The following is a 25,427-nucleotide window of genomic DNA, read 5'->3' as shown; positions in this document are numbered from 1 at the left end:
AGGTCAGAAGACTTTGCCCTCTGACGGGCAGCAAACAGACAGCGAGAGACACCAAACTGCAGACGACCACCATCAGCAGCGACACAACCCAGTGCACCGACAAACAGAATTTCTCCCAGTTATTTTCCTTGGAAAAAGGACATTCTCCTTGTCTTATTCAGTGCTCTCAGCAGAGGGCAGCCAAAGTACATCTAATAACCTCGTCAGGAAAGCAGAGTTTTGTTTTAAATTAGAGCATCTCCTAAAGACTGACACAGAGTAAATTGGAGAAAAAGCACAGACGTCAGACTAGACTAAACCTTTTATGAAGATTTGGGGCCCCTGCCGTTCACAAAGGGGACTGGATTCCATCCTTCCTTTATTTACTACAGCACTTTTCATGTATAATGCATATTTTATTGAATTTTCATGCAAAAACATATGGTACATACTGAAAATACTAAGCAGAGAACAACTCCAGATGGTATGCAGAAAAGGCGTACAATAGAATGAGGATACCTTGCTGGATTAGGGTATCCCACTTATTCAGCACTAAGCCACCATGCACCATTTCACATTAACTGATCTTTTCTAGGAAGGAAATAGATACATTCTATTATCCCCTTTTTTTGGCTCAGGAAAGGCAAGCAAAACCAGAGAAAGTAATTTGCACAGGCTGAGCAGAACCAGTGTGTCTGCTCCTCTCTTAGGGAAAAAGATGCAACTCAGCTTGAAAATAGATGAAGTATTTTGTCAGTATATGTCAAATATTATCAATACAGGAAGTATAGACTGCACTGACAGCCTTTCAATGTTGCTTTTATATTGCAGTAGTGCCTACTAACTCAAACCTTTGGCTTAGGTCGATGGTTATCAGACAAAGGACTAGGAGACTAAAAGCCACAAATGGCCGCAATGTCATGAGAATCATGGCTGAAGGCTCTGCAAGGAGCTGTGCTCTAATAATTTGAATATCTAGAATCAAAGACAGGAGGATGAGTTTTATCATCCTTGTTTTGCAGAAAGGGATCCGAGGGCTACCTGATTTTGCACAGGAAATCAGTAGCAGAGGCTGGAAACGAACTGCGATCAGACTCAAATTTCAGGCCTTCGTGGCAAAACTGCCCTTCTCCATAACCACATAGGTGCTCCACGCTTCGATGCAAACGCATGCTGTGGTGTGTATTCATTTTTTTTCCTGCTCATTTTACATCTCTCTTTCAGAACTTTCCTCTGTCCTTTTTATACAGCTCTCCCGCATGGCTTTGATTCCTGGGTCAGCATCTGAGTCCTGTCCCTGCAATCCCTCCCCATTCCATGGCCAGGCTGGCCGAGGGAAGAGTTCAGGCTGAGAGTAAATGAGTGGCGGAACCCAGAGCACGCTGTGATGTGTTCGATTCTCTGAGCCATGCTCTTTCCACTGGGCCTTCCTGTCTCTCTCATAATCCCTCTACTTACTTCTGGAGTCAATAATTAAGATAATTATATGGTAACCTGATATAATAAGTAGCCACTAAATCAAACCATACATCAACAAATAATATAACACGAAATTATGGGAGCTTTGATTTGCTCTTTCAAATAGCTTCTATACCTTCAGGGGTTTAGCAGTTCAGAAAACAAAGCAAAGGTGCGAAACCAGCTGATTTTCCTTAGAAGAAAATTCTTTTTGCTTACATAAAGAAAAAGGGGTCGGTCAAATGGCAGCACAGTGAACTCTGCTATCGTAAGCATGGCAGACACATCAGTCATTTCCTACATCTGATGCAACTTAATTATTGGCACTTCTACGGTTTTAGCATCAAAGTAGCTGGACTTAATTTAGTAGTTGTTTGCAAGGTCTGACCTACAGCTGCGTAAAGTACACACCAGCCAAGTATCTCTATTTAGGAAGGACAGTTTGTCGCTTTTTTTTCCCTTTCAAAGAAAATATTTTCCATTTGTTTTTCCACTCCCTCTCTTCAAAATATTCCTTTAGCCAAGCACATTTCAAAGGAACTTAAATATGCTTTTCTCCCTAAATATCTCTATTTATATCTTTCAACTGCTGGCAGGTTTGCTGGGCTGGGGGGTGGTGTTGTGCAAAGATGCCACTTTAACCCCCTGCAAAAAAAAATTATGTCTACATTGCCTCTTGCTCAAGATTGGGTGTTTTTTCATTAAGGAAGAGATTCCTTTCTGTAACAAGCAGAGATGTGGGGGGAGAAAGGAGGCACCACACTGCATGTAATAAAAAATCCTATTTTTTAATTTTGCAGCCACTGCTTTGCACAGCCCTGTAGTGTCTCTTCCTGTTGACATGGAAGTGAAATGGCCATGTAGCATCTTGTGGCATTTCTCTGCATGCATGTTTCCCTGGTTTGATTTCCGGAGGTGTGGTGGTACACCCTCACCCATCCCAGACCTCACCTAATCACTTCTGAGGTCCGGAAAGCATCTAGTTTAGCCACAAACCCTCCTTTATGACTGACAGCAAATCCCAGGCCTCTATTTCTTAGAAAAAGGTGGGAAATTAATTCTTCACCCCACAGACTGCTCTGAGGCAAAATACCAGCAGTGATTATAAAATTGCCTGTGTGCTACAAGGATGATGCTTGTTTTAATCCCCGTATAAATTCCAAGAGAGATAACTGCCTTCAGATCCACCTCTGCTTTTCAGTATTGGCTTTAGCATTTTCTAGGCAGGCAAACCTATTTTTTGCCACCACCCTCAGTTAACTTTTAATTCCTCAATGAACACCAAGGGAATCCAAGTGCTGACAGGAGAGGTCTGGCCAATCTTTCTGCTGCAGTTTGAGATGTTACTGTTCCCAGTTGCTCGCTCCTCTTTGCTGGCTGTGGTTAGCGTCACCACAGCCAAGTCAGCAGAAGGGAACATATGCCTGCACCTCAGTTGCTGCCATACAACGTCCAGCATGAACCCATCTTCAGCGACAGTTTAAGACGAGATACTAACTTTTCCCCAAAGTAGCTGATGAGTGAGGCACAGATCCTCCTCTACCACCTCTGTTTTGGGAATGGAAATCCAAGTACACATCAGTGAATAAGAGATTTCCACTTACCCTATTGGTCATGGTCTGGTGGTGCTCAGCAGCCAGAAATGAAAAAAATCAGAGAAAATTTTGTGTAGCTGACAGAGTGTGACGTGCACCTGAAATCAATTTGGAAGCAGCAAAGGCTGCAGAGACCACATTCCTCGTAACTAGCGCTGCTGAGTCATGGCCTGAGACTGAACCGGCTGCAGTTTCTGAGAAATTGCAATTCAAATCAAATGCTTCATGGGCAGGTGTGACTGTGACAAAGTCCATGTCAGAGAGATGACGTGCAGATCTGCTTCGAGTTATCTGTGTATGCGTAGCTACACAGCCCCCATTGCCTCTCCCCCAAATTGTAGGCTTTGGATAGTGATAGGATAGGAGGCAGCGAGGCAAAACCAAGCCAGCATCATCCCCAGTGACTCTCACCCAACCCCACCTTCAAATTGCCAGAAGAGCTATTCAGACCACAGCCATAGCTAGGATTTACAAACAGGTCAATAATGTTTCTTGATCAAATGGATCAAAAGCTGCTGACAGAACAAAGAATCTGCCTGGGGTTTTGAGCTCTCTTTGGTCACCTCTAGGAGCTGCTCGTCCCCTGAAAGGACTAGAGCCTGTGTGCCACACTCAGCCTGGGAGAGGAGGACAAAATACAAGAATACTATGTTAAGTCAGGGTTGCCCCACGACAACCTTGCTAACAACCACATCAAGAAAGGAAAGGTTAGAGACAGGACAGCACTCAAAATGCAGATCAATGAAAAAAAGGGGTGGGATGGTTCAACAGGCACCTATCTTTAACTTGCTTAAAGAAAGCTTGCTTCATGTTTTACCACTTCCACAACAACATGCTGGAATACCTGTAAAGCACCAAACTGAGACCTCCCTACAATGCCAGGCAGCAAAATAGGGACAAAGTTGATGAAGTAAAATTTCTTGGCTTTATCCTCAGAACTTGGACCAAATACTAAAAAAATGGTTAAGGCGGTCCTCGTGCGATACTTACTGCAAAATCTTTCTGCTGTCTGCGGTCCAGCCTGTGCCTGCCAAGTGAGATGTCTCTCTGAGGCACGGCACCAGGCAGAACCAGCCCTTGCCACTGGGGAAACAGGACCCTGACGCTCCAGAGTCCCACTCATCCCAGGAGGCAGGGCAGGGCAGAAGGTGGTGTTCTAAGATACACTGCTTTAAGATAGAGAAGAGCTTACCTAAAATCACCAAGTGTCTGTTGGCCATTTCCAGTGACAGAGGCCTACAGATGGGCATCGTCTAGCAAAATATTCATTCTTGACTATAGAATTGAGAATGAGGTTCGGGAACAAAAAATAGAACAACAAGCATGATTTCCAAATTAAGATGCAGCAGCAAGAGGCTTCCTGAGCTGCCCAGCACCTCTCCTCTTGAATCCTTACAGCACACCTTAGTAGCACTAAAGCCTCACCAGGAGCATTGTGCCTTCCCACATGCTCTCAGAAATCAAAATTAAAGCAAGTCCTCAGCTCCATCCCCTCACGCTTCTTTCCCCAGAAACAAGCAAAGGCTATCCACAACGTACTCTCAAGCTTTCCCTTTATTTCTTCATTCCACATGGGTTACCTGCCACCTTTCTCATCTGCTTGGGTTGTCATTCAAACAGAAACGCAGCACGCAGGCTCTCACCTTCACCCTTGGTGGATGCTCACTGGGTTTAGGAACATTACTTTGCTCATTGAGGCACTTCCCAAGCTGCAACAGCACTCGGAGCTTCAGACATCTCAAACAAACTCCTCCCGGCTCCTCCCAAAGACTATGCATGTCAAATAAATTCAGTATTACAGCTTTTTATTCAAGTCACCTGCCAGTCACCCTCACACCTCCTCTACCTCCACCCTTCACATTCCCCCGTCGACGGGTCCATCGCCACGCAAGTCCTGTGAGCACAGGCAGAGGCAGGTGCCGATTCGCAGGCAAAATTCAGAGGTGGTGGGAAAGGCCGGCGCACCAGTTACGCACTGATAACCACATTACATGCAGCCCTCGCAGCCAAATTCCCTCCGTTACTTTGGTGCAAATCCACGCAGCTCCCTGGGGTTGTATCAATGTAAGGGAGAGGAAAATGCGGTTCTAAGTATGTACCCAATAGCGCTGGGGGAAAGAGCCAGAAAGTATAAGGTTACGCCAGTGTTGACTCTCTTTAACGTTACTTTGCTTTTCAAATCAAAGACTTCAGGTCCTGACAGAAGACAAACCTGCACTACCTCCAGTAGCTTTTGTGGTGCTAAAACAAGGTCTTCGTAGCATCACTGTTCACAAGGAAACTTCTGTGAGATAAAAATACTTCCTGAAACTGAACAGTGTCCCAAAACCAAACAGATAAACACAAAACTGCAACCAAAACAGTCAGAAATTCTCTTCCACCTACATTACTGCTGACACATGGTGATCAGCAAGAACAGAATGAGTGCCATCAGGTAGAAGATCTGGGGAAAAAAAGGCAGGAAAAGAGAAGAAAATCACTAAGGAAGTCCTTTATAAGGCAAGCTACAAATGAAAAGAAAGGAGAAAAAAAATCTGTTTCACTCTCGGATTTTGTAAATTTGTCAACTCCACTTAGTCCCAGGTTCCCGTGCCAAGAGAATTGGGTGCCCTTAAACGAAAAAGCGAATAAACAACTGGGGGTGAGACTGGGCTCCTGGGGCGCTCCACTGTCACGAAGGAAGAGAAGGGGCAGGTCCCCACTGTGCTGATAGTGCCCGGCCAGACAGCTTTGAATACACAAGTACCCTCACTGTGCTATTTTTTGGGGGGGGGTGGGGGGGGGTGGTGGTGTTGGTGGGGAAGAGTAGCTCCTCTCCAGAAGTGGCTCCCTACCTGTATGCAATGCGTGCCTTGCTCCAGCTATTTGTGGATGTGATATAATCCCTGGCCGTGCATTATAACCGGCTAAGCCCATCAGAGGCACAGAGACTGCCCGTTTCTCACCTCCTTAAAAACCACTCAGCCCCCAGGAAATCTCCGCCAGTTCTCTCCTCAGTCCACCGAGGCTCGAAAGTCTCTCTTTCTACACTTGTCTGACACAATCAAAATTTCTACTTGGGTGGCAGAAATGCTGAATGGTGAAGGATCCCAGTGGGAGGGAGGCAAGGAGGAAATTAAACAGGAGAAAGGACTGCCAGAGGCCCAAAAGGCTGAGAAAGAGAATTATAAAACTGGGGTAGGTCTGTCCGAAGGGCATGTCACCAGTCCAAAGCACATTAAGCACTGAAGTTCGTGCAAGACTTAATCCTTCCTGCTATAGAAGTGTCCCTTGGTGGTTGCTGCAGATCTACAGGAATAAAGAGGAGGGATTTTTTTCCCCTCTCAGCAGACATTCATGGTATCACATAAGAGCCAGATGATTTAATATAATCATTCCCGCTCCAGCTGGTATTTTCTGTATGGAGGTGACAGTGCTTTAAATTAGGGCCTTGCATATAAAAGGCCCGTGTGTTTAGTTTAATCAAATGTTCTTTTCCTCACGTTACGTTTCTATTAAAAGGCATCAGCACGAATTTTCATGCTGCAAATAGAGGCTATCATATGGGCTACATAGTGAGGTCCTCTTCGGTTGTTCTTCATCTCTATGGCCTCGTACACTTGGCAGCCTTACGGACGGAGAGGTGACTCAGCCCCAGGTACGCAGTTTGGGGAAACATGCCCTAGAGACCACGGTCCAACCTATGAGGAGAGCAGAGCTTTACGCAAAATAAATTACTTTGGTAATTCGCCCTTCTGCAGATACTTAAATATGGGCTTGAGCCAGTGGCTGCTTAAGTCATTGGCTTCAGCAGTTGCTGGATGAGACCTTTTCTGAATTAGTAAACAGGCAAACATTCACAGCAAAGAAACGGCAAGATTCTCCCATCACTCAGCGTAATTATTATTTGCTCCGACAAGGGCAGGTCAGTTTTAATACCATACAACATTTACGTAGTACCTGATGCCTTCAAAACATTTTATGTACATTAGGTGCAGTACAACAATAATAAAACTTTGCCTTTCCATAGCTGTTTTTCCCCCGAGGCTCACGAAGCGTTTAGCAAACATTAATTAGTTGGTCATCTTCCAAATGCATGTGTGAGGTGCTCCTGGTAAATACTCCCTCCCTGTACACAAGGGGCCAGCAGAGGTGCCGAAGACCGAGGCCAACAATTTATAACCTTAAGAGTCCGGCACCCACCAACTCCAGCCTTCATAAGTAGCCTGATATTTTTTTCAGCCTCAAGTGTGACTCCTGTGAGTAAATAGGCAAATACTGCTCCAACTGCATAGACTTAAAATGACGAAAAAAGAAAGAAATCTGTTGCATGGCATTTAAATATGTCTTAAACAAAAAGGAGCTTTGTTTGTTTTTAGCTGCCAAGATCGTAACTCAGGGCTCAGCCTGTCCTTCAGAAACCGATGGTACTAAAAGTACAGAATGTAAAGAAGCTTTTCTGGTGTCAAAGCTCCAATTCCTTGCTGTAGACTTCTGCACCTCGTACCTAAGACAGGTAAAAATCTACAGGTAAAAGCCACAATGAGTCCTAGCTCCAAATTTTAGCATATGGCCTTTCTACAAGGCATGAGGGAAAAGTTTGTTCCTGTTGAAACTTCTCACCTTTTCGATGAAAATACGAAAAAAGGAGAAAGAAAGGGGAAAAATTTCTTTTCTGACCAAAGCTATTCAATGCCTTTTCCTCTTCTGCTCCCTCTGGAAAGTGCTGACTGCCTTGGGTACAACGAAGCAATTTACAACTGGTATGTGAAAAAACTTGATAGCACTTGAAACAGCTTTTGTGTTTTTTCCCTCCAATGCAGGAAGAGGATCTTTTAAAAAACCCCTCCATGTCGGTCCAACACCCACTACCCCAAACTCAGTGGGGAGCTGGCTGTGAGCAGGGGTGTCTGCTACCATGACACTATACTATAACAAACCTCTCTAGATATTCAGATAAAGCTGTCTGCGACGAATCCTGGCAGACTCGTATTCAAGGATTTCTTTCCTTTTCTTCCCTTACTCTCTCTCTTCTCCATCTGGGAACACAGAAATTTCCCTAAGCTTGTTCACGCTTAGATTTAGTGAAGCCATCATGGTGTCATGTTCTGGCGCTGTTTTGTGTCTTTGCTTTCCTCTGCCCTTTGTAGATCAGCATGGCACGGCTGTCCATCTGTTTATGATTTACTTCACACAATGACTTGGTCCCGATTACACTGATAGGCACAGTAGGTTATTTGAGGGCCAACTGGACCTCTGTAATGACACTCAAACTGTACTCAAATCGTGGGAATATTTCCAACCAAAAAAAGGCCAGTGGAAAAACTCCACCAGGACCTCCCCCAGGAGAGCCTTCCTGTCCTTAATCCCAGGAAGAAACATAAATTTATTTTTTTATCTGGAATTCTTCTGCAACTATCAGTGTCCAAGTGATCCACAAAAACTGAAGAGAAGAAGAGAAAACGAGACCTGGGCCTTTCTGATGTTTAAAGATGCATATTGGAGAAGAGATTATAAAGAACAGCATTCAATTTGGGAGACCGCGTCTTTCATGGTCTCCTTTAGCAAAGACCTGAATCACAGAGTCAGAGGAACTGTACAGATTTGTACCAGCCCGGGAAGCGCAGCCATTTGGGGGGCACTGCCACAGGTATGAAGCCCCTCCGCGCTTACTGAATCACTGGCCCTCTGGACCACACTGGAGTGAGGGGGAAAAAAAAAGCACAACTCAAAAAGCTGCAGGATGAAGTCACAGGGTCAGCAGTGAGAAAATACGGAATTCATTTGTAATCTGAACAAGGTCATTTCTAGCATGTTTTAGGATGATATAAGACTTTATGGGGAAGGCAAATGGAAAGTATTGCTCACGATTTCTTCTGCTTTATGAGTAAGCTGCTTTGGCCTTTATTTATTTATTACCTCACAGTCCCACAATGATCCTGGTGTGAAGACCAATTTGCCATTCTTTCTCTCTTGCTTCTCAAGAATAGTTTTTGCTTCTTGAACCTGACCCTTTCCTGTCTCAGTGCCTGGCCACCTCACTCATTTACCTCTCCGTATTTCCAAGGACACCCTTATTTTTACAATTCCCCACACCTCATCTCTGTGCTGTCATTTCACTTACAGCCACACTACTTTAATACCCAGTATTTTATCCTTTTGTCTTATTTTTCAAAGCTCTATCCTGCACCAAGTCACAAAAGCTCTGGGGTGCAGGGGAACCCGGCCAACACAGTGGTACCTACCTGGATTTAAGCCAGCTCTGACATGGAGGCCACTTGATCCAGATGCCACTGAGACACAAAGGTGGCACCCACAAAGTGACACATTTGCTGGATCATTCAGCACAAAAGAGCTCTTTTAAGAAATGCATAAACCGTAGCGTTCTGCAGGGGGTTCACTAGCAATTTTGTCCGTATAAAATACCTAATAAAATATGGTATCCTTTGCCCTTTTTAGCATGAGTTGTGGCACAAAGATCTATAGATATCTATAGACGGGTTAATTTGTGGGGAGGGATTTTCTGAGAGTACAAAGATGGAGCACAGCTGTAGGCTTCTCCTGTAAAGGGCCTGTCACACACAAGAGCTGCTGGGCATAGTCAGAATATTACCAACCCCAATCGCTCAAACATTATGAGCGAGGCCCCAGCAAACTTAGAAATTGGCTGGAAAACACATGAGATTTATGACAAATAACAATATTTTGAACTTCATTTGCCTTCTGGCTTCTGAACTAGGATTCATGTTTTCAGTCTTACCCTTTCAACTAGAAACGCTTTTTTTTTTACTGCTTGTTTTTTGTTTTAATAATGAAAGATGAGATTCTGGTTATACACCTGACTTCAGCGTCAAGTGATTTGAGAGAATACAAAACAAATACCAGAGCCTTGCAGTGCGATGGCAGGATGCTGGTAATATTCCATTTACAGAGCACCATGGGCCATCCCTGCCTGCCCTTTGGCCATCTGCTGCTATTGCTGGGCTAGAATCACACAGACCTTTTAAAAAAAGAAAAAAGTCTACAAGACCAGAAACTTCACGTGAATAAACATCACATAAGCATAAGCTGCCCCTCAGAGTGCCCATGGTTTTGTAGCACACATTTTGGGGGGGGGACGACAGGGGGGACGACTGTTACTGCAAGAGGGGCCTCGAGGATTAAGCATCCAATGTCCTCTTGAAAATGCCAAACTTGGTACCTTGGCAAAGCTTGACACAGAACAAAATTGAAACATGCAGACAAAGTAATTGGGGGGGAAACTGTGCTGAGTCTATATATAGCATTTTGTTTCTGCTGGGTGCTAAGGGGGGCGGGGGGAGGGAGGAAGTGAGGGGGAGAGAGGGAAAAGAAAGATAAATTTTGGTTGCTGCTGTCATACGCAGATTCACTTATCTATGGCTGAAGCCCAGACAGCTGTGTGACTCTAAATGAAGAAATTTAATTAAAAAGTGAAAAATGAAAATCAGCAAGAAAAAAACAGAGAAAAAACAGGACTTCATGCTTCCCACACCTACCCTGATGTATAAATAGAGACTATCTGACTGATGAAGTGTGCTTATTATTTCTTTGACTTCCGTGTGTGTCAAGAAACCTACAATTCTTTCTAGTGAACAAGCAGGATAATCACAAAGCCAATGGCATATTGCTCCTATTCCAACTTTGCTGCTGTAGTTTAAATGACATCATGCAACATCTTGGTAGTCCCAGTCATATAATACCTATGATGCACTAAAAAAATGGGGTTTGGATCAATTATGAAGGAAAAAAATTTGGAAAGCAGGTTACTTGGGATCATATTCTGCCTGAGTTACACCTCTTCTAAGAAACATATTGGGAAAAACTGCAAGTGGATGCGATTCCCTTTTGCACTTCGTGCATACTTAAGACCTGCCTTCCACCAGCGTAACTTAGAGCAACCTCACGGTTTTCCCTGCCTTAGCTCCCAAGGCATTTGCAATGCAGCTCAGAAGAGCCGGAGCATCTTGCACTTCTGTCCATACCCACTGCTTTTCCTAACACATTCGCTTCCCGTTTCACATTATGGCACAATAAGAGAGATTGGTATTAGTACTTTTGGCCTTTCTTCATGTGCGCACACATGTATGCAAGTGTATTTTCTGTTACGCATCCATCAGTCTGAAATGGTACAAAAATTACTAAAAAAAAATCACGATCTTTAAATCTCCGAAGATTCAAAGCGTCAGTGCTGCGCAGTCAGAAAATTCATCTTAAGTCCTATTTATCTAGGTCAGGATGTGGGAAGACTTTTTTTTTGCATTCTGCATATGCACGTCACCGCTTTTGCTCCTTGGTACTACACAGGCTGGGAGCTGAAGAGCCAGGGAAGATGACGGCTTGCTCCCTGCTTCCAGTGGACTTTGTAGAAAAATCCCTTTTGTGTTCCTTATAATGGAGTCTTGTCTCATCTCTACCACAAGAGATGCTTCGGCCAGTGTATTACAAATACCGTGCTGGCAGTGCGTGTACATATCTCTGCCTCAGTGCCACATCACCACTGGCTCTTCTTTAAAGCAGAAGAGAATAGCAGCCTGCAAAGCAAGGAACAAGTTAACAAAAGACTTCATTTATCTCCAGCTGATACCAACGTGACAGCAGAAAATGTGGGGTCAGATTCCAGGCACATTATTGCGAGGGCAGGAGGAGCACGGGGAGTAGCTGCTGTGTGGTGAAGCCACGGGGCTCGCAGTCAGGAGGTCAAGTCCTGACACAGCTTTCCAGGCAAATTTGGGAAAGTCTCTTCCTCTCCTCCAGCACTTTTAATAAGACCGGTAAACCTTAATCATGAGATTGTGTGGATACTGCCGGCGTGCTCAGAGGCAGGCAGCATATGATGCTCCTGTTCAAAGCCTGATCATTACATGGCACTAACAGTAACTCCCCTGTTGTTTTTTGTTTGGTTTTTTTTTTTTAATTTTTTAAGTCATGGGTAAGGTAAGTCTTGGCAGTTAATACTGATATTATAAGAAATAAAGGTAAATCTTGAATAGACAACAAAATTGTGGACAGACTACCAGAACAGAAATTTTACACATTCCTTCTGTGTAAATAAAGAAGTGAACTTAACCTGCCATTAAAGCTTTGCTTTACGATGTGCAATCGCTGGGGGAAAAAAGTTGTAATGGGTGTTATACACTCACCCACACGGCAGCAACAAACAGGCAAAGAAACTCACTGTTTGCCTACCTTTGCATGGAAAAAATAGCTGTAATTTGAAGTTTAGGGGATCTGCTTTCAAGGTTTATCGATCTATGACGACCTTGGGTCCCAAACAGAGATTGGGATCCATGGGGATGCTCCCTGCTCCCTGCACCTCTGCCCTCTCAAATTAGGAAGAGGGAACCGTGCAGGGAAACTGCTGCTGCTATGGGACCTCTGGAAGAGAAGCTGCACCAAATGTGCTCCACGAGCAGACACCAGGATGGGTTCCCGCAGCCAGTGTCAGGGTGCAGAAGCTGGGTTCATGCTGCTCTCATGTCCCGTGCTCCCCAAAATGCAGAGGGGAGGCTGCTGGGAGAAGGCAATGCCGCTCCACTGTGTGCAGCACTACCAGCACATCTCTGCTCCTGCCTGGATGGTACTTCCCTATTGGATTATTTTTTCCATCATGCATTTCTTATTTCATTAAGGGGAGTTATTAATCAGGTGACCCAGGAGTGGCAGAGCTTCCCGGGAACCCGGCGTTACCACAGTAAGGGATGGAGCCGGTGCTCTGCTTGGTGTCGGTGCGTTCCCTCTTTGCTCGAGCTGACGGATGGCTCGTGTTCAGAGAGTGCTGCGCCATGAGGCTCCAGACAGGATGCAGCATGCTCGGCTCAGTGGGAAATGAAAAGGATATAGGCTTTTTTGTCAGCTCGACTTGGTCTTAATAATGTTAGTAATCTGCAGGTCACTAAATTACAGAGTGCAGAAATTTGGCACAAAGGCCTTTCTCTAAGATTATCTAGGTTTGCTGAAGTAAGACAACAAAAGAGAATAAACCGAACTGAGCAAAACCAACAACCACTGCTAAGATGTTATCCTTCTCATTAAGCCTATAGAGGAGGCAACATTTCCTGTCCCTCTTGCTGACAGTTCAGTATTAGGGCACAAAGGCAGGTCACTGTCCTTGGCGATATGGTAAACAAAGATAAGAGCTGAAAGCAACGGAGTATTTTTTTAACCCTGATAATTCACTCAGAATAAATTCCATTGTAGAGGGATTTATTGTTTACTTAGCACTCCTCAAAAGAGCTCCTTGGGAATGCAATCTCATTCCCATGCGCCGGACATGAAACACGCGTTTCAGCTGAAAGCACTGGCCAGGCCTGCTCAGGGCATCTGTTGCTCGCCCCTGGATTCACGTGTATGAAACGTGAGTGACCCTGCTGGAAAAACGCAGCCCCAAACGTTTACCCAGAGCCGCTTGTTATCCTGGGTTGGGAACTTAAACAGATGTCTTCAATGGGCAGCCATGCTCATGAAAACGCTTTGCCAAAATGCCGAGAAAAAACCTCATTGCCTGCCTTTTCTGCTCGCAAAATGTCTGCAGCAAAGCAACACAGAGTGAAAAACATCTGTGTGTTTTCTGACATTCTTAGTAGAAGCAAGATCAGTCTTCCCCCTACCTGCCCCAAATAAAATTGCCCCGTTCCCTTCCCCTCACAGCACATCTCCCCAGGCGCAGACATACCACGCCACTGCTGGGGGAAGCATCGCTGCCAGCTTCAGAAACCGATTTCTTCCATGTAATGGCTCAGCAGCTTGAAGTAAGGCAAGAGTTTAAGCATTCGCTGATTCGGAGCTTAGGGCATCAGACGAGAATTTGGGAGCTGTGGGTGCTGCCACAGAAGCGGCCATTTAATCCCACTGGGGCTCCCCTTCCCCCTTGGGAAGCAGCACTAAAACCGGCCCAGCAGATTGCCTGGGACCTCTCTGAAAGGTGCGTTTGGCAGACTCCTTCTAGCAGTAGCAGACATCACTGCAAACCCAACTGGGTTAGATTTAGGCACGCTGCCCTCCAGAAGAGCAGAGAGTCAGGACTGGAGGAACAACAAGGGATTTCTCATGGTTTGTGCTCTACATTTGACCTTCCCTACTTTTTCATAGGGCCTCTGGATTTCAACAGCGACAGGAATCTCTTCTCAGGACACAAGGAGGTTTGTTGCAGTTCTTAAACATGTGCTTGCTGGGGACATCCTAGGATTGGCAGAGATGGATTACCTATGGCCTTGGGCTGCGCTGTAAAGTGGATTTGAGTTTAAAATGTTTCTGTTTCATTTTCTGAAAGAGGTATAAGCTTAGCTGTTGCTAAAGTTTCCAACAGCGTTCTTGGGGATAGTTTTTGTAACCCGATCTCATCTCCAAAGCCTACATTACTTGTCCATTCAGACTAGTCCCTCTATATTTCTCTGAGCAGTTAAGAACTCTCTTTGGCTCTCACAGCACTGCAACACCCATAGGATGTACTCGTCCCTATGTCACTGCTACTCCTGTTCAGTGGGTGCCAGTTGCTCTATTGATTGCAGCAGGCATGTACTTGCTCTTTTTCAGCTGTTCTCATAACCTCTTTTTTAGCAGCTCTCTTGCCAGATAATCTGGCAACTTAAAATACAGAAGCGAGTTCTGCTATCCGTTCCAAGGAGAGTTTTTCCAGGACCACTCAAAGATGCCAAAATCACAGAGGAATTGTTTACAAAGGTCGGAACACACTGTACCAGCATGCCATCCAGTTTCTGATACTCAGGTCAGTCAGGGTTTATCAATATAAGCGGTGGTTTGTGTTGCAGGTATCTTATTGCATTGAGACCAGGCGGCCCACAAACAGAAGCTGAGCGGTTATGGGGTCCTGAAGAAAACAGCAGCAAAATTAAACTATTCCTCTGTACTGTAGAGCACTCATGGAAAAGAAGAGGTATGCCTGCCTGCGGTCGTCACCCCCAAAACACACTGAGGGGCTTATCTGCTGTCTCCTAATCTTCATTTCATGCGCTTAATATCAAACTGAGGCCCTGCACGCACACACCTGTGCTCTGTGCTATTTGCATATTTGTACTGATACGCTATTTTGATATATGTTAGAGTGGTATGTACTGATTGGTAGAATGGTGCTGGGGCTAAACCTTGCTTTCACAGCTGGAGGTAAATTCAAGCATAGTCTACTTAAAAATGTTACATAGCATAATAAATCAGGAAAAACCATGTCAGTACAAATGCATTTTTACTGACTCCTTTCACTGGACCCATTTATCCCAATACAGTGAGGAGAAGAAACAGTATTACCAGAACACTTTTGCCAGGGGACTGTATGCTATAATACATCTCAATGCAGATATACAATAACTAAAGCTCTTAAATGAGCATTGGTGGAAGAACCACACGATACATATGACCTGTGTAAATGTGAGGCTGCTAAAAACAGCAAACGATGTCCCATCCAGATATGTATATGGAACACACTCTACACAAACTAACGTGCTAGGTAGGAGCCTTAGCAACTGCCAAGGGGTATTGCTCCACCAACGTCCACCGGTTCCCATGGATCAACACTGAAACACATGCCCATACCTTGTCTACAATTCCTCAAAAAGAACTTCTGTTTAAAAAGAAACAAAACTACAAACTTCAGTGCAGCATCTGAAAAAAACCACAGTAAATGGATTGATAGAATTTCTTCAACCTGCATAAGTCATTAGTCTATCTATGCATAGGAGAGAAAAAGAATCAGACCCCTTTTAAACAGTGGTCACAGAAAAGAGCCATAGAGCACATCCCCTGATGGTAGACTTGCCTAATTTGGCTAATAGCCTGGTTTAGAATTTGTATAATTATACCAGATGAGAAACCTTTGTAATTAAAACAAAATTAAAGTATAATGTAAAGGCATCATATCAAACTAAAGATGCTTGTACAGAAAAAAAAAAGAAGTTATGCTGATAGAAGCAGTTTTATACTTGTATACTTGCATGTATGCTAGGAAGTTGTATGGCATTAACTACATTGGTTTCTAAATTAATATAGCTATCAGCTATAGCTATACGATGTGTATAGATGTGTATAGCTATATACACATGTGCACACCCACCCACATCCTGTTCTCCCTTCAACACTATACACAGAAATTTACTGTTCTTTTCTGTAAGAGCAGCCATTTCAGTAATCTGTAATACAGAAAGGGCAATTTATACACTGCAATTTATATACATTATTTTTCAACAAAGATCTAATTCAAAAACAAGACCAAAAAAAGGATAGATTAATAAAGCACCCATCCACACGGTATTGACTAAAGTTTTCAATCACAGGCCACTTCAGAAATAAGCAACAGAGTCCTACATTAAGACGCACACTCACACAAACACACATGCATGCACACATGCACACACAAAGGAGAGACTAACAGTTATTTATAATTTTTACTTTGAGAGACAGGAAACCTCCCTTTGCATCTGCTTTTTTCTCACTAAGAAGAATAATTTTAATTACAGTCACTTGGCAGAAAGCCAGTTTTGATTTTTTTTTTTTTAATGACATCTGTCTAAGCATTTTTAAACTTCCTGCTCAATGTAACTTCCTTCATTTTATAGACCAACACCCAGTTACAGCAAAAAAGAAAAGGGAGTAGCAAATGATTTATTCATTTTTCATGTTAACTCTTATCAGGTATATCAAGTGGCTCATTGTTCTGAAAACTGATGGTACAGAAAGCAGATTTACAGGGGGAATTTAGGACTCAAGCAGCCTGGGAAAGAAAAAAAAAAAAAAAGAAAAGAAAAACTATGCATGGAAAAAAACAACACAGTTGTAACTTAACCCTAAACCAACTCAACAGTCCCTGTTCCGCAAACTGATTTTCCTAGGTTTGGCTAGGCTTTTTTTTCCTTTCAGAAAAAAAAGGAGGTTGAGAATAGGGCAAAAGTTGGGGCAACATACTTGAAACTGACGACATGAGATGCCAGAGCCAGTGGATGCCACCTACACTACCTTAACTCCGGGCAAGTTTCTGCGGCATAGGTGAAGTTCCTCTGGGCTTGGTCGGTGAAAGCAGAGGTAGTCTGGACTCAAATCCACATCCCAAGCCGGCACAGCCCCCTGCTCCAGCCAGGTAACAAGGACAGGAACAAGAACCCCAGAGCTCTTCTAACAAAACTGACCACAGAAAAAGCAAAAATTTAATTTTTGGATGCTGAGTGTTAAAGCTGCTCCTCTGCCTTTCATTCTGCCGTTAGTCGTGGCTTATAAGGCCGTATCGCGTGGCTTGCTGTTTTCATCCTGTATGAGGAGCGTGGTGAGCTGAGACACGAGAAAGAGGAGGCAAAAACACCACCAGAGAAGGAAAGCTCAATAATGCAAAAGAAGTGAAAACAGGAGGGCTGGATAAAAAGCGGCTGCCGTGGGATGGAGAGAAGGAAGCAAAGACAGAAGCAACGGTGGATGAAGTGACAGGGGAGCTTCCCCGCCAGAGGTCACAGCCTTTCAGGTACCTTTGAGGTACCTTTCCCTGAGGTTTAGCAGGTTGCCACAGGTCCGGGGCCAGGGGAAGGCTGGGGACCCGGCCACGCTGGGAGCGGCGAGCAGGAGAGCTGGCGAGCGGCGTGGAGGAGCACGTTTTACGCGTCCTTCTGGCCACTTGCTCCCTGCTCTGTTGGAGCTCAAGCCACAGGCGCATACCCACACCTGGCTAAAGAAAGTCCCAAAGGGATGCGATTTATAACACACATCAGACACGCAGCTGGCGTTAGCTATAAGAGTATCCGTCTCTTGGCTGGCCCCTCTGCTGGGACACAGGTAAGCCTAATGAATTGTTAATGCCTTGACACCAAAGCTGCATTTTCATTCTTTGCTCCAGACAACCTAGATTTCATTCTTTTGACTTACGTGTTTTCTTGAGCAGGGTAAATAATCTTTCAGGATACATGAACGACACAACACAAATGACCTGGCAAAACTAAGTCTCCCTCCTGCACTTTCTGCCTCCTTGCAGATCTAACCTACAGCCATCCTGAAAGCGCTGCAAAAGTTTCCATGTGATTTTTAATTTCCTGGTCCTGGCTGGAACCAGAACTGTGAGTGCTGGAAGCCTCCGGAGAAAAAATTGGTATTGTCAGATTCTGCCCTAATTTTCCAAGATTCAGGAGTTTCAAAGAATATCTCAGCTCTTTAAGTGTTTGGAGACTTCACTCTCACAAGTGGCTGACTGCCTTCTGACTTGAGTCAACACAGCTGGAAAATGGAGTAAAAAAACCTCTTGAAATCTCACTGAAAACCAGATGTTGCCATTGAGCAGAGCTACTGTGTTAATAAAACACTAGCACCCCTGCGCTCTGCGAAACAAAATGAATAGCTCTAATAGATTTCCCAAACTGTGCTTTATGCCAGAGAGAAAGTAGGAGAAAAATATTTTAAGACTTGAAGCAGACTGTGGAGAGGTATGGTTCTGGTGCTGGCACTGGGATTACTGCACAGTAAGAAAGATCTCTATTTTTAGGGAGGACAGGCTGTGTTTGTTATTTGGCAGGAAGCGATCAGGACCGGTGATTGCAACATTATTGCTGGACCCGTGGTCGGCTGGATATGAATGATGTGTTATAACACATGGTTTGGTATGGTGGTGCCAAATACACAAATGTTGCTGACACGTGCCCGGCGTTGTGTGCCACACAGTTTAAGCAGGGTCAGGAGTTTATGTGTACCCCCAGGGCACACATTGTTCCCCCAGTGGTACTCACATTGTAGCTGTAAAAGAAAACATCTCAGCGCTGTCAGCTGCAAAGCAAAGTTTTCGGGGCAGTTTTCCTTAAAAAATCGTGGCATTTCTTTGCATATTCCCATCAAAGATATTTTTCTATCAGCTAGATACGCCTCACAGGATGTAGATGCATTATGTGATATGATATATACACAGCTAAGCAGGAATGCAAGCAAGAACTGAAAAACAACAGTGGTTTGTTTAAACGCCCTGTTTCATCTCATCCAGCCAACATCCCATTATGAGCCACAGGGGGCCAGCTTTCTGAGGCCACCAAGATGTCAACAGTTGGAGAAAACGTTCGCTCAAATGCCCCTGGGGTTGCTCTGAAAGCAGTCACTGACATAACATCCACAGCCTTCTGCAACAGAAGCAGCAGCGCAGATTTGTTAGCAGGCTACTTGAAGTTGCCACAACCTAGAGAAATCCCGTGTCTCTGAAGAAAAAACCTGACCTCTCTCTCCTTCCCATCACGCACAACATCCCCGTCTTTTCTTCTCCCTCCGCATAGCTGATAAAGGGTCTTTGGAGCTGAGGAAGAGCGCGGATGAGATCCACGCACCACGTGGATGCAGCCCGTGTGCCTCGGCCACTGCGCAAGTAGGCTAACGTCGGTCTGGTCTGAACCAGATGCCAAGAGCAAAACGGGTTTCACTCCTCACGCTGCTTTGCTGTGATCGAGCCCCAAGACCCCTGGCAGTACCGACTGGTTAAACCACTACGTTCAGGTCGAATCACTCGTACGACTTAGGCTACTATGAACATCGGTGTCCTTCATATCTGTGGGCAGTTTATGTTTAGCAACAAGAGCAAAAGTAAAGCCAAATTAAAGGTACAAATATGACGAGGTGTTTCAAATGCGGAGCTGTACGTTATAAATAATGTGCTGAATGTATCCAGTGCTCTGATGCTTAACAAAACAAAAATATGTCACCTTTCACCTACTAATCTCCAGCCATTTTTTAAAAAACAGATGGGGAAGCTGACTCATGAAAAAGGTAAAATGTTTTGCTTAAGGTCACAGATCACAAATTCAGTGCTAGAAAAATCAGTTCCTTAAGCTAATTCCCTTGCTTTGTCACCACATAATATTGGCTACAGTACACTTCAGCAATAAATTAGACTTTAAAAAACTCAAGGGCATTAGCAAATTATAATTAAGCACACATTCTACAATGAGATGAATTGTTTTTATAATAAGAGGTAGCAAAAACTACTGCCTATAAATTGCACATTGTAGGAGAGTATTACTCCTTCTCAGAGACAACAACAAATACTTTTGCCAGATTTTGATGATACAGATGTGTGTGTATGCCTGTGCATGTTTAGAATACAGTAAAAGCAATAACAGCCTGGCTGCGCTCACTGCTGTGCACCTTGATGGGGAAGATAAGTGATGCTAGATCCAGAAAACACTTCAGGGCCTGGTTTAATTCAAAAATACACAGTATTTTTTACATTAACACTGCTAAACATGCGAATTGTGTTTCCTGGAGTGGATGATTCAAGCAGAAGCCCCAAAGAGGCACCAACTCTCTTTGATAACTACATAAACTGCATTGACACTTAGTTATTGTTTCTTTGCAGTTAGATGCTGATTGCAAAATCAGGATGACAAAATCAGTGATGACATACCATATTCAAACTTTGATGCTTAAAATGAGATGTCAGATTAGGACAACCCTCATATGTTTTGGTGTTAAAGGGCACTGAACACCTAAAGCTGTCATTGATGTTGGTGGAGATTGCCGGTGGTTAGTCCCTCTGAAGAACTTGGGCACCTATTTAGGTGCTTAAATATAGAGTTAGGAACCTAACCTTAGGCACTCGTGACTGAAATACCACTGCTAAATACTATTTGTGAAGGCTGATACTGAAATACTACTATGAACTTTCCATAATGTCATGAAAAAGTAGGAGATATAATAAAATTATAATAATATGTTCTCTTCCCTAATGCCCTTCAGCTGAGAATCTCAGACATCCATTAAGAGAAATATAAGCATGCTCCATTTACCACATAAACAGGCTGTGGTCTTAGAGCAAGTTAGAAGTTAAGAGAAGTCAGAAACAAGAAGTTCAAATAACGTTAGCGAGCATCTACTCCCCAAACAAGAAATCAGCTTTTCCCTCTCTGTTCAGAGCAGGACAAACGGCACGCCTCTCAGCATAGTTCCTATGGTCCTTCTGAGAAGCTCAACACCAAGCACTGGAACAGGCTGCCCAGGGAACTGGTGGAGCCACCGTTCCTGGAGTATTTAAAAGACCTGTAGATGTGGTGCTTAGCGACATGGTTTAGTGGTGGACTTGGCAGTGCTAGGTTTATGGTTGGACTCGATGATCTTAAAGGTCTTTTCCAACCTAAATGATTCTACGATTCTATGACCACGGATGCCATAGGTCAGGTCTGAGTGCACACCAAAGCTGAATCAAAAGGGAACAGTATCTTCATCTTAGAGTTTACTAAAAAGACCCCATACTGATAAAGGAAACAATTCTATTGCTCACTGTGCTCTTTACTGATTTCTTCTCCTTAAATCAGCCCGAGCTACCACCTTCCCCTGGTGGGAGGGCTGTTCAAACATATGCTTCTGCAGATGATCCAAGTGCCAGCTGGCACGGGGCAAGAGGGGCAGTCATGCACAAAAAGGCTGGCCCACATCTTCTTCCGACTCTGAAGATGCCGTTATCTCTGTCACCCACTCCAGCTCTTATGTCCTACAACTAAGCCGTAGCACGGTGGCTCTGATTTTTGACTTGCCACTCTGCTGTGCTGCCATCTCTCTTCCTCAGGATTAACCGTTTAGCTTCTAGCAAGGTGCAGCGATTAGGCCAAGCTTACCACAACTTCAGGAGCAGTACTGTTGATTAAGCAGTTACACTACACGCTGCTCTATCAATCTAATAAACAGAGCCCTTGTTGTTTGTTGATACACCAACAGTACCAAAGCGGCACGCGTCAGATAGAGAAGAGAGCTAAGGGATGTCTCAGCAATCATTAACTTTACAGCTACATGACTTCTTACATATTCCAGAAACCCAAGATGTAGGGCTTTACACCCCTTGAAATCTTACCCGCTTCCCCTTGGAGCCGTACAACGAGAGTTTGATTGCCAGGAGCCAACAGCCAAAGCCGCATGCGGGCTCCCGCTCAAGGTCATTGCTGGTACCTTCCTCCTGCCAGGAGGAAGGGTCAGGTACGATGGGCCTCCTGCCTGAGGTCCCCGGGACTGTCCCTAGGTCAACCGGGGGATAGCTGCAGCCCCGCCAGGCAGCCTTTCTTCATCGCAAACCACCTGGGCTCTCCTTGCAGGAACTTTGGCCTCAGCTAGTTCAGGGAGCGAGAAAGCAGACCTGTGAGTTTAATTCAGCCCGTTCACAGGCAGAGGATCTGAGCAGATACAAACCCGATGCCGGAGGCAGAAGCAACGCACCCTCTGCACCCGGGGCCACAAACACCTGCCGTTACAGTGGCATAGGCTGGAGAAAGCATTAAGCCTTCATTAACAGAGGGATGAATACCATCTCATCTAGGAGTCCGTTGGCACGATAAACACAAGAAGTTACTGCCTCACACCCCTGTTTTTGCCAGTAGTTATGTTACTGCTGAGCAGGTCCACTGCCTGTGATAGAAACGGAGGGATTGGACTCCACAAGCCCTGCAGGTGCCCTCAAGCACGGGGAGCGGGCTGCACACTGACCCCGGACGGCTCTTGGCGAGCGCAGGGCTGCTCTGCGTGGCATCTGGCTGCCCACGTGTAAGGCAGGGCAGTTTGGGGTGATGGGGATTGCGGGTGGAAAATGGTTAGCCCTTCCTTTTCTCCTCCCCTCTTTTCTGCTCCCCCAGCCTTCTCCATGACTGCTTATTAACAACACACACAGCCCCTGCTCAGTGACCGAAACTGCTGTAGCAGAAAGATTGAATGAGACAGGGAAAAACTGCTTTTGCAAATTCAAATACCCATCTTTTAATAATATAAACAGCTTGCCTTGCTGAAGCAGCAAAGCTGGGCGTAGATGGGTATGTCTACTTCCATTTCACAGAGGAATTAAAAGATCACTGGCACCAGCCTTTGAACAGATGACCGCCTCCTTGTCTGCGCTGCTGGGGCTGGTACTGTGGGCACCAAGCAGCCGGCACTGAAATCTGGGTGCTCAGACCCAGGCAACCACCGCTCGACCTGTAGGGCCACCTCACCTGAATCACCCCCTGAGCCCCCAGGTTACTAAATGCTGATAATCCTGCATGAACGCATCCTTTTTCTTACTCTCACCCTGGAGTGGCTCTTACCCTGGGGAAGGTGAGGTCCAGCCCCACCAAGAACTTTACAACCTTCAGGAAAATACTTGTAATCCCCAGTTTCGTCCTTGCGCTGGTAGCACCCAGCCCAGCACCACAACACGCCGGAGCGGGAAGGACGCGGGACCTGCACGGCAGCCCGCAGCAGGGATTTCCCTGGTCATTTCCAAGCTCGTAAAGACAAACATATGGCAACACAGGCCGAGTGTGAACACGGCACATTGCAAAACGTTACAAGGTCCTTTACAAGGCAATGGGCTTTTTTTTTCCCTCCTGTTTACCAGCGTATTAGAACAAAATATTCTCATCGTTTGCACTGTTTGGATATAAGTAACCTGTACCGCTTTTGTTTTGCACAATAATGCTCTCTCAAACCTCCATCGCTTTATTTGTACACGCATACAGACACACCATCTGCTACAAAATTTTCTGGTGAAATCTCCACTAGTTAAAAATATTAGAGCCACCTCTGCTCCCACATGGAACAAGGAAATGTCACATAGGGGTTGGCTCTCCCAGCTGATCTTTATTCCAGTTGTAAATAAAGTTATTAATACTCGCAACAGCATAAATAGCTACATATCTATTTTTAAACATCTGTAATTACCAGTCTTCTAACTATTAGTTTGCTTCTTTAGACCTTTCAAAATGGGCTTAACTATGAGACAGACAGTATTTATTTCTCATTTAATCCCAGCTATTTCACTTGGAAAAAGGTGGCTGCAAAAAGGGTGACTTATCTGCAACACTACGGTATCTGTCAGTATGACATTCTGATTTAATACGGAGGTTATAGGGCATGTATGTTTTATTATGCTCTGGCCATTTCATGACACTTGCAATTACAGAATTAATAGTGTTGATGTTAGGAATTAGAAATAAACAATAGTTCATTTAATGATTGATATTCACCGAAAACAAGATTATCTTTAATGTAATTGAATAATTAGTTATTGATGAAGGGCTCATGATTAATTACAATTTACCTGCCTTAGCAGGATTTTAAAGATCCAGTATTCATTATTTTCAATGACAATGAAGAAATAAATAAGGAGAAATTGCAACTGTTAAATGTCACGATTTCAACCCTATGATTATTAAAAGTAGTTAAAAGATCTGAAAAACCTTCCTAACACATTAATATCAAAACCTGCCTCAGCAGAGATGGTTGCCCTCTGCCTCTGGGCTACACGTCCCTCTCCGTTGTGAACCCTCTGGATTTGAGCCTGAGGCTTTGGGCCAGGGTGTCAACTGGCGCAAATCAGCACAGCTCCTTTGAAGCCAGTGACACAAATAGCAAAAAATTCAATTTAATGGGGTATTTGTATAGGTCACCAAGTTTATTTACACTCGGTAAGGAACCTGGATGCTGAAATTGTGGGATCAATTGAAAAATACCAGATAAATATTTAACAGCCGTCGTGTAATTGATCAACGATGGACGCATAAGGACTGGTTTATATGACATCACATCACAGTATCACAGCTACATTGACAATATCCAGGAAGGGCATAAGGAAGCGACCATGTTTATGCAAGTAAACATCTTATGAAGACAGATGTTGCTAAAACACTGACTATGTTTTAGCCCATTGCTTTCATTTCTGCTTGCAAAAGGGAGTATAAAGGGACTCCGATACTGGCCAAAGAAGCTGTTAAGAAATCTTTTTAGGCTTACAGATGCTACATGGACTTTTTTTCTTAAGGCATTCATTCCTTCATTTTGGCTTGATAATCAGTACCCCCAGTCTTAGTAGTCCTCGACCAGCCCAAAGACCTCAGTGTGTTTTCATGAGAGGGGAGGAGGAGTGACAGCTTCATCACCACACAGATTTCACCACTGACAGCAAAGCAGTTCTGAGGTGGATCAAATCATTTTAGCACAAAGCATCACTGGTTTTCTGGGTGTATTCAGGAATGCAATGGGTGATGGGATCCCTACTAAGAATATAAGAAAGGATCAGCTAGATGGAAAATAAAGGTGCAAACACTACAGGTTTCCAAAAGCACTTAACCCAGCCAACAGAAATAATCTTGATGCAGTTGATCCAAGACCTCTCCTAAAATTCTATTCTTCTGCATGTCTCTGCAGGACACTTTCTCCTTATGGAGCCTGCTCTATTCCCTACATCTGGATGGAAAGGTTTTCACTATGCTTCTTTCTTCCCCCCACCCCCTAAACCCTAATTCAGAGGTGTACCTTGCCCTTTCCCTCCCCTCTCCTCCCCAGAGCATAATTTAAAAAAAAAAAAAAAAAAAAGGAAAAAAAAAAAGGAAGAAAATGTAATTTACAAGGTGGAAGTAATATAACAAATGATGCCTTATGGGGAAACCCCACTGCTCTAATAAAGAACTAGTAGGATCCTGG

At 44.3% G+C, this 25,427-nt stretch overlaps 1 protein-coding gene and 2 long non-coding RNA genes across 9 annotated transcripts in view; 2 read left to right on the top strand and 1 right to left on the bottom strand.

Annotated features, from left to right (window-relative positions):
* Positions 1-25,427, bottom strand: part of TBXAS1 (thromboxane A synthase 1) — a 237,317-nt gene that overhangs the window by 11,400 nt on the left and 200,490 nt on the right. The window lies entirely within an intron of this gene.
* On the top strand, positions 1,023-16,787 carry LOC126048023 (uncharacterized). Its single transcript, XR_007508755.1, has 2 exons — positions 1,023-1,157; positions 14,801-16,787. It is a non-coding gene; the product is annotated as an uncharacterized LOC126048023 (long non-coding RNA).
* On the top strand, positions 17,170-25,341 carry LOC126048022 (uncharacterized). Its single transcript, XR_007508754.1, has 2 exons — positions 17,170-17,798; positions 17,905-25,341. It is a non-coding gene; the product is annotated as an uncharacterized LOC126048022 (long non-coding RNA).

Source organism: Accipiter gentilis, chromosome 18, assembly GCF_929443795.1.
Source record: "Accipiter gentilis chromosome 18, bAccGen1.1, whole genome shotgun sequence".
Classification (NCBI taxonomy): domain Eukaryota; kingdom Metazoa; phylum Chordata; class Aves; order Accipitriformes; family Accipitridae; genus Astur; species Astur gentilis.
The sequence above is the reverse complement of the archived record's forward strand: the minus strand, read 5'-3'. Positions and strand labels throughout refer to the sequence as shown.